Source organism: Capra hircus, chromosome 25 (assembly GCF_001704415.2).
Source record: "Capra hircus breed San Clemente chromosome 25, ASM170441v1, whole genome shotgun sequence".
Classification (NCBI taxonomy): domain Eukaryota; kingdom Metazoa; phylum Chordata; class Mammalia; order Artiodactyla; family Bovidae; genus Capra; species Capra hircus.
The window spans coordinates 38,415,214-38,425,403 of record NC_030832.1 but is presented as its reverse complement, the minus strand read 5'-3'; positions in this window follow the sequence as shown (position 1 = coordinate 38,425,403).

Genomic DNA, 10,190 nt, shown 5'->3' with positions numbered 1-10,190 from the left:
ATGTCACTAATTGTTAGGGAAATGCAAGTCCAAACTACAATGAGATATCACCTCTCCCCAATCAGAATGACTATCATCAAAAAAACTCACAAACAACAAATGCTAGAGCGGGTGTGGCGAGAAGGGAGCCCCCTACAGTGGGCGAGAAGGGGGCCTCCTACACTGGGCGAGAGGGGAGCCCCCTACACTGGGCGAGAGGGGAGCCCCCTACACTGGGCGAGAGGGGAGCCTCCTACACTGGGCGAGAAGGGGGCCTCCTACACTGGGCGAGAGGGGAGCCCCCTACACTGGGCGAGAAGGGGGCCTCCTACACTGGGCGAGAGGGGAGCCCCCTACAGTGGGCGAGAGGGGAGCCCCCTACACTGGGCGAGAGGGGAGCCCCCTACACTGGGCGAGAGGGGAGCCCCCTACACTGGGCGAGAGGGGAGCCTCCTACACTGGGCGAGAAGGGGGCCTCCTACACTGGGCGAGAGGGGAGCCCCCTACACTGGGCGAGAAGGGGGCCTCCTACACTGGGCGAGAGGGGAGCCCCCTACAGTGGGCGAGAGGGGAGCCCCCTACACTGGGTGAGAGGGGAGCCCCCTACACTGGGCGAGAGGGGAGCCCCCTACACTGGGCGATAAGGGGGCCTCCTACACTGGGCGAGAGGGGAGCCCCCTACACTGGGCGAGAGGGGAGCCCCCTACACTGGGCGAGAGGGGAGCCCCCTACACTGGGCGAGAGGGGAGCCCCCTACACTGGGCGAGAAGGGGGCCTCCTACACTGGGCGAGAGGGGAGCCCCCTACACTGTTGGTGGGAATGTAAACGCAGCCACTGTGGAGAACAGCATGGAGGTTCCTTAAAAAACTAAAAGTTGAGCTACCGTACGATCCAGCAATCCCCCTCCTGGACACACATTCAGAGAAACACATGGTCCGAAAGGATGCATGCCCCCCAGTGTTCATTGCAGCACTGCTTACAACAGCCCAGGCAGGGAAGCAACCTGCATGCCCATCAACGGAGGAACGGGTAAAGAAGGTGTGGGGTGTGCACGCAGGGCCTCCCACGTGGCACTAGTGATAAAGAACCCGCCTGCCAACGCAGGACACCTAAGAGACGTGGACTCGATCCCTGGGCTGGGAAGGTCCCCTGGAGGAGGGCATGACAACCCACTCCTATATTCTTGCCCGGGAGAATCGCATGGACAGCGGAGGCCATTTGGCTACAGTCCATGGGGTCACACAGAGCTGGACGCGATGGAAGCGACTTAACACACACACATATACACAATGGAATTCTATTCACCCATAAAAAGAATGAGGTAATGCCATGTGCAGCACGTGGATGGACCAGACCTAGAGAATGCCGTACTGAGTGAAGCAAGTCAGAGAAAGACAGATATCGTATGACATCACTTATATGCAGAACCCCCCAAAACCAATACAAATAAGCTTAATTACAAAACAGGGTCGGGGGTTTCACACAGTGTAATGAACTCACACAGTGGAGGACTGCTCTCCAGCGTGACACCAGCACCAACACGCTGGTGTACCAGTGCTTCGGTCGAAGGGAGCTGCTGTCTGGCCCTCGGGAGTGACAGGCACTGCTTGAGTGTTCAGACAGTTTGCTTTAGACAACAAGAAGCGTGCACCCCATCCAGCGGAACGGCTGATCCAAACCTCCTGCTTTGGTGGCTCGTGAGTTCAGAAGAAATAACGGAGCGGCAGTAGCAAAGGGCTTGCGTTAACCACGGGGCAGACAGGACTAAGGGCAGCGACTGCCTGGGGTCCTTCCCCAGGGCCTCTGTGTGTCCAGAGCACCAGGACCTGTTCAGCTCCAGCCTCAATCAGACCTCAAAGGCTGTTCCCGAAAGACGATCTAGAATTCAAGGGATGGGCTGGGCATCAGTATTGAGAAGAATTCTTCCAGTGAAAATATTCCGTAACATCTGGTTTGCCTGTGTCAGTTGCATTCTGTATAGCTTCTCTGACACCTCATCAGATGCACAGTAAGTAGAGGGTTTGGCTTACCCCTTTAATAATGCCAGCGGAGCAAGAGGCACGGGTCTGAGCATCCTTGAGGCTCTGGCAGGTATTCCGTCCACCGTATATTCGGCAGGTTCTTCATTTACCAGCGTAATTAACCCCCCACTGTGGACTTGACTTTATGCTAATTGCTGAAGGGGCTAATCACACACCCTGGATGGAGGGTTGGATGGGTGGATGGATGAATGAATGAATGGATGATGAGCAGGACGTGTGTCCTGTCCTCACGTCATCACAGGATTCCTCACGTTTCCTCGCTGTGTCGTAACCAACTGGCAGCATTTTCACTTACTCGTCCTGTCTGGTCCACACTGTAAATGCTTAGGTAGAGTCAGTTACAGTGTGTGAACATCTTACCAACACCAGGTGAGGCGTGAGGACTTCCTGGTTCCCTATGAGCGGCTTTGCTTCTTTGTGTTTTAGCTCAGCTTTGCTGGCAGAAAAGATAGCCCAGTGCCCGGGGGAGAATTTAAACCCAAGTAGACTTTGTGTCTCAGACAACAGCGGATGCTTCCCTTTTGAGCGGTTTATTAGATCCTGCCCAGGGTAGAGTGGACCACTTCCTGGAGGGTTTGTAACACTCTAGGGAAAATCTTAAGACGATGCACAGGGAAGGAAATGCTGGGTGGAGTAGGGCAGACCATGGGCATTCTTCATCTGAGAAAGCCATGCCATCTGGGAGAACTATCGCCAAAGACCAATACTGAGACATGCTGCCAATGTCAGAATTGAAATCCAGGGCACCCAATTAATCTTGGTTTCCATGGCAACCAACAGAGTGAGGGCGCCCACCCCTGCCTCCTTACTCCCCCCATTCACCCAGGCAGGGAGGTATCTACAAGAGGCTTAGGGGAGAGAGAAACATGGGGCACTGTTGTGGGGGGGTAGGGAGACAAATAAGGACATGACTTTGGTGGCTTCAGCCAGGACCTCCGAGGTCCTTGAAGGGAGTGGGGTCCAAACTGCATTCCTCCCATTGTGATCCTAAAGACCAGGAAATTCCCAGAAGAATCCACTGGGGCAGGCCTGCTCTGTTCAGGGGAGGGAGAGGAGAGAGTTCAGGCCAGAGATGAGGAACTGAAGCAGGGACAATCGTATTTAAAAATTGCTAACTGATTTGGTGATGTTTGGAGGTCACACTGGCTTTGGGATGCCTTAGATCCTGCGTTCCAGAGGAACCACGAACTGATGGCAGGGGTGGGGGGTGTACTGGCTCCATTTTATATGTATATATATATTTAGGTTGGCTAACTTAAGAGAAGGCAAAACAAAACTGTGTGTGTTGGAGGATCCCTTGATCCATGGCTGCTGGCCTTGGCTTTGAGACACTGCTGGCTCGCATTCAAGAGTTTGTGCTAATTGACGTTTGTCTCCTCTCCTCCACGAAGGCCGCCACCCTTGTGTCATTAGGACACTCACACCACAGCTATTTCTAAGGCGGAGTGGTAGTTTCTTTCTGTCAGAGCCAGGCGCTGCAGCAATTATCAGAAAAGAAGAAAATAGTCGGATGAGGAACTTGCTTTGTAGGCTTGACGAAATTAATAGACTAGCCTCGTGACCAGATAGACTTTCCTTTTATCGGCACCGGGAAGTTCTCAGGCAACTGTCTGCTTAGCACAAAGGAGCCCAGATCTCTTTATTTCTGTCTGACTCCTTCCCTGCCCCCAAACCCTGGCTGGGTGTTCGACAAGACACACTCAGCAGCAACAAGACGACTCCTCTGACAAAGAAGCCGAGGCCTGGGAGATGGATCTGAGAGGCTAGAGAGAGGAGCTCATTTTTCTAACTCCATTATGGGCACTATTGGTTGGAGAAGCAATTTTTTTAAAAAAAGGTGCCATCTTCATGCAGTGTAAGGTTTTGAAGTGTTTGCCCCCCAATCACTGCAGCAGGGGCAGGATGTGGATTAATTCGGAAATAAGGAAAAACTTTGGGGGAGGTGGAGGGGACCTCTCTGGTGGGAGGCTGGGGGCACACTTCCCAGGTAGCCAAGTTAATGGGGACTAATGAGATGCTGGAGCAGAATAATCAGCTGTGCCCTTGTCAGCCAACCTGAGCATGGCTTTGTGGAAGGCCCAGGGTGCCTTCCTGCCCTGAGAAGCTGAGGTCTTGGTTCCCAAGCGCCCCTTGTGTGGCTTGCTCCTCCTGTTGGTGGTGCGTGCCCCTCAGTTCACAGCTGGGAGGAGCCTCCCCCACAGGGCTGTGGATGAGTGCAGCCTCATGGTCCCAGCATCACCCGTCCTCCTGCATCGAGGATGATGGAAATGACCTGCACATGACAGGCTGACCCAAGACAAGGCTGGGTCTTGACTTCCCTGCTCATTAGCTTTGAACAGATCCTTTACCTTCCATGAGCCTCAGTCTTCTCATCTATAAAATGGGCACAGTAACGGCCCATTTACATTACCACCTATGTAAATCGGTAGTGAGGATTAAATAAGATGACATGTGAAATCAGAAGCTGCACAGTGCTCTTACATTTGCTGTACTGTTGTTCTTGGCTGCTGCCTGCTGTGCCGTGTCAAGGGCACCTTTGAAAAGAAGACAGGAATGGGGAAAGTCCAAGGGGAGCAGAGAGTTCTTCTGATACCCAACAGTGTGTTCTCCTCCTGGCCCAGCCACTAGAGTCCCGAGGGTGTTCTGACAGCCATTCTCGACCTGAATCAGAATTCTTCCACCTTCCTGAAAAGGTGAGACTAGGGGCTTCCCTGGTGGCTCAGTGGTAAAGAATCAGCCTGCCAATGCAGGAGACACAGGTTTGATGTCTGATCTGGGAAGATCCCACATGCTGTGGAGCCGCTAAGCCCATGCACCGCAAATACTGGGCGTGTGCTCTAGAGCCCGGGAGTTGTGATTACTGAGCCCACGTGCCACAGTTCCTGAAACCTGCATGGCCTAGAACCCATGCTCTGCAAGAAGGGAAACCACTGCAATGAGCAGCCTGCGCACCAAAACTAGAGGGTAGCCCTGCTCGCTGAAACTAGAGAAAAAGCCCTCGCAGCAGCAAAGACCCAGCACAATCAAAAATAAAATAAATAAATACATAAAATTATCAAAAAAAATCCAACTAAAAAAAAAGTGAAACTGAAAGGCCAAGGAATCTCCTGCTTCCTCTGGAACTGCATTAAGGGCTCCCACCCGGGGGCAGTTCACTGTTTGGGTCCCTGTCTCTCTTGTAGCCAAAGGCAGTGGACAACTCAATAGCAGGAGCCAGGCCGCTCGGCCCATGCGTGGTCCACTGTGGTCCCCTTGACCGCTTTGCTGGAGGAGCAGCTGAGACCCCCCAAGGGCCGCCCAGGAGGTGAAAGTCGTTTTTCATTTCTATCTGATTTCCTGTGATCAAAAGATGCCCCCTGACCAGTAAAATGCTGTTGACAATGCTCCAGCAGACCCCAGTGGACACCAATTAACGTCAGAAATGGGAGCGAGAAGGGGAACGCACCACAGCAAGACGGATCCCCTGTCCCCTCCCCACCAGGGACTTGGAGATGAAGAGGGCGCATTCTGCTCGCTTATTGAATGCCTAGCAAAAAAAAGAGTAAAATCCGAACAGAACAGTCAGTAGAGGCTCAAGTGTTCGCTTCTGAATGGTGCTCAGGCAGCGGACACCGTCTGCTCACGGACACAGCACTGTCTTCAGAGATGAGTGGGACACCGCGGCCTCCTCGGGTGGCACGCCCGCTCGGCCGGGGGCTTTCACACTGGGAGCAGCGTTCGCAGATGTGCCGGGGGAGGAAGGCAGGGGGCTGGGTGGGCGATCAGCTGGGAACGCGGTGGTGGGGGTGGGCGTGGGGGCCCTGGGACTGGAGTTCTGGCCGCCCAGACAGCCAGAAGAGCTTTTCTTTGTTGGTCTCTGAGCAGATTGAGCAAGCACCCACCTTGTTGTGGGGTGCGAGTCCTGTGACGTCTGCACGCCGGCCCCCGTGAATTCACGCTCGGGCCGGCGTGACTCACGGCCTTGAATCAGCCATTGTTGAGTCTGAGAGAGGCGAGTGGGGAAATCAATGGAAGAAGGTGTCGGGGAGAGAACGCCCTGTTCTGAGCTCGGTGAGAAGGGCCTGTTTCCAGAGTCCTGGTGGGGACGGTGATACAGGAGACGCCCTTGAGAATTCTCAGACTGTCAGGCTGAGCAGAGGGAGGGAGTCGCTGTTAGCTCACGATGGGAGGAGTGGAGCAACAACCCACTCGTTCGCGGTCATGAGTAAACTTCTCTCTCTGTGACGAGCACCGTTCTAGGCACTGCAGATGCCCTGGTGGTCAAGACATCATCCTTCTCCCGGCGCTTCGTGGGGACACAGACAGTGAAGACGGGTGCTGTCACGTTACTTTCCCTGAAACTCCTGGAAGCCAGTACTCAGTCCACAGAGGTGTGTTGAGATTGTTGGAAAAATCCTGTCTTAGTCCATTTGGGCTGCAGACTGGGCGCCTTATGAACAACAAACGTGTCTTTCTTAGAGTTCTGGAAGCTGCGAACTCCAGGATCATGGCGCCAACAGATCTGGTGTTTAGTGAGAGCTCCCGGTTCCCAGATGGCACCTTCTCCCTGGCTCTTCACTTGGTGGAAGGGGCTGGGTGCTCTGTGGGGTCTCTTTTATTAGGGCAAAAGTCTCATGTATCAGGGTTCCATCCTCATGACCTAATCACCTCCCAAAGGCTCCTAATGACATCTAATGACATCTAATGTCATTGCCTCTGGTGGTAAGGTCTCAACATATGAATTTGGGGTGGACACAACCAACCAAACCATGTGTGTGTTAGTAGCTCAGTCCATGTCTGACTCTTTGTGACCCTATGGACTGTGGCCCGACAGGCTCCTCTGTCTATGGAATTCTCCAGGCAAGAATACTGGGGTGGGTTGCCATTCCCTTCTCCCGGGGAATCTTCGTGACCCAGGGATCAAACCCGGGTCTCCACAGCAAATTCTAAGATGACTAATCCATGGTCCCTGCCCACGAGGTCCAGCTGTCTCATGGAGGAGTCAGCGGGGCAGTAGTGAAGCACCCCAAAGCCACTGGACAGTGAGGAGAAGAACGTTCACCTTGGAGCTGAATTATGGACTCGAGACCTTCTGTGTCAGAGCTGAGGAGGCAAAGTCACCTTAAGAGACAGTCGTCAGCCAGCAAGACTGTAATTGAATTTAATGCATAACTTCTATAAAGAAGGATTTTGTTGAGCAGAAGGAAAGTCACGCGATAGGACCCCCTCCCCCACCCGGCCTGGCACTGCCTGACAATTCATTGACACCCTGGCTGAGTCCCCAGGGCAGGGACTTCTTGTGGCTCAGAGGCACTTCCTGGGCTGCCTGCGGCGGGGGATGGGGTGGGTGGGTGGGGCAGGTGGCATTATTTGTCCACAGCTCGTCCTTCCTTTTCTGCCCTTAACTGTGGCTTCCCTGAGAGGGAATCTACTCCCCACTGGTTGTCTTTGACCTTGGCCTGCTTCAACCAATGGAACGCTAGTGCAGGATGTGAGCGGGGCTTTCAACAGCCTCACACAGCTTGCCTGCCTCCTGTCATTTGCCAGAAGAGTTCCCCCCTGTAACCCTTTTAGTCTGGTTCCAGAATAAGATACACATGGAGGTGACCTAAACCCTACCTGCCGCCTGAAGAAATAAAGCCTCTGGAGTCTACCTGAAAACATGTGAATGGAAAATGAGTGCTGTTGTTTTTAGGTCACTGAGCTGTTAGGCTTGTTACCCAGCATCACAGTTTTGGAAACCTGACTCATGCACAGAGCCTGATGTGGGTGAAGGCTCTAATTGCTGAACAGGTTTAACTGCTCCCTTCTGCTCTGGCTCCTGGCTCCCTAAACCACCTTCTGCTTATAGTTTAGCTCCCTATACAGTGTGCTGATCAGAGAGAAGGAGCTGGTTGGGCCTGTGTTAACATTATTCGTTTGATTTCTCCTCATAAATGATCATGCTGTGAGTCTTGTGAATGGTTAAGAGAGACAGGCCAGAGACTGATCCCCTCTGAGACCCCAGAAAAGTTCCTCAAGAGGGCTGCAGCGTGCGGCTAAGCAGGGCACCCCAGCGAAAGCCCTGAGGCTATGTCCAAGCAGCCTCTTGTGGTTTGATGGCCGGCCAGCCTGCCTTAAGCCACATGCTCAGCCAGAAGACACGCCTCAAAGCCAAGTTCACAAATCACTGTAACACCAGGTGGCATCACCAGGATGAGATAGTCATGCCTGGTTACAGTAGTGGCTCTCAGTTCAGAGAGATGGTATGCTATAACATCTCATCATTTCCAGTGGCAAGGTTCTAGTGAGGGGAGTTGGAGGGTGGGGTGTAATCATGGGAATATTAGTAATATGACAATTAGTAAATAGACTGATCACTTTAATGAATCCTGTTTTAATAGAAATCATTCAACTGGGTGGAAAACATGCTAATTTGGGGTTTTCTTGTGTGTGGACTTTTTATTCAGAAATTCTGGCCAATTGGACCATGTCTCTAGATTAAGCATCATTATTTATCTGCTGGAAGTGTTCCAAATTTCAGGTACGAAACCTAAAAGGAAAGAAATAGCTTCTGCGTGTAAACTTTGTCAAACCCAACTTATAGTGTGGCCAGTGTTAGTTAATCTTAACCTCTAAGACTTTACGGGAGAAGGAAATGGTAACCCACTCCAGTGTTCTTGCCTGGAGAATCCCAGGGACAGCGGAGCCTAGTGGGCTGCCGTCTATGGGGTCGCACAGGGTCGGACACGACTGAAGCGAGTTAGCAGCAGCAGCAGCCAACACCTTATGAGGATTCTTTTGTCAGATCAATGTGCTGAGGGATATCAGTAACCTGGGAGCAGCTGACACATTTTGAGGGGTGGGAAGGAGAAGACCAGCAAAGCCATCTTTATAGTTTTGCCTTTATCTTTTTGATATCCAAAGAGATCATTATGTATAACTCATGTGGCCCCAAAGGACTGACAGAGCATCTTCCTGTAAGAGGGGGCTGCCGTGAACACACGGGTCAAGAAATGTGACCAGACTTGTCATTCTGCTCTTTACTCCTCAGCAAAAGGAGGAAGCAGGCAGGGGAGAGTGCATGGAGCTAGGGATCTAGTGTTTCATTTCTTTTTGTTTTCAAATTTAAGCTATTTTAGGGTCGTCATCCAGCCTTTTTTGGAGTCTTCCCATAACGTAGAGATGGATGAGCAACTGTGGTTTCCAGAGAGGGAAGAGGAAGCATGACGCTCCATCACTGGGTCACTGTCCCTGTCTCCTCATCCACGGAAGGACCTTGTGGATCAGGGTCTCTGAGTTCTGTCAGAGAACTGTGCCCTGAGTTCTCTCTTCACCACTCGCTTTGTTTGGTCACTATGCTGTGTCCAGCTCTTTGTGACCCCATGGACTGCAGAACGCTAGGCTCCTTTGTCCTCCACTATCTCTCAGAGTTTGCTCAAATTCGTGTCCATTGAGTTGGTGATGCTACCTAACCATCTCGTTCTCTGTCACCCTCTTCTCCTTTTACCTTCAATCTTTCCCAGCATCAGGGTCTTTTTCAATGAGTTGGCTCTTCCCATCGGGTGGTCCAAGTACCGCAGCTTCAGCTTCAGCATCAGTCCTTCCAATGAATATTCAGGACTGACGTCCTTTAGGATTGACTGGTTTGATCTCCTTGCAATTCAAGGGACTCTCAAGAGTCTTCTCCAACACCACCGTTCAAAAGCATCAATTCTTCGACACTCAGCCTTCTTTACAGTCCAACTCTCACATCTGTACATGACTACTGGAAAAACCATAGCTTTGACTATAATGGACCTTTGTTGGCAAAGTGATATCTCTGCTTCTTAATACACTGTCTAGGTTTGTCATAGCTTTCCTTCCAAGGAGCAAGTGTCTTTTAATTTCATGGCTCCAGAAACCATCGGCAGTGATTTTGGAGACCAAGAAAATAAAAATCGGTCACTGCTTCTTTTTCCACCCCTTGCTTGGCAAGTGCTTATTGTCCACCCTGTGTGCTCAGCATTGTACTAAGTGTCACAATCCTGTGAAAACAGTTTAGTGGATTTTTGCAAGGTTTCTGCATTAGTCTGCTAGGGCTGCCATAAAGTATCACAGACTGGGTAGCTTAAACAGCAGATATTTGTTTTCTCATAGTTCTAGGAGCTAGAATTCCAAGATCAAGGTGCCAGCAGGCTGGGTTCTGGTGAAGCCTCTCCTGCTGGCTT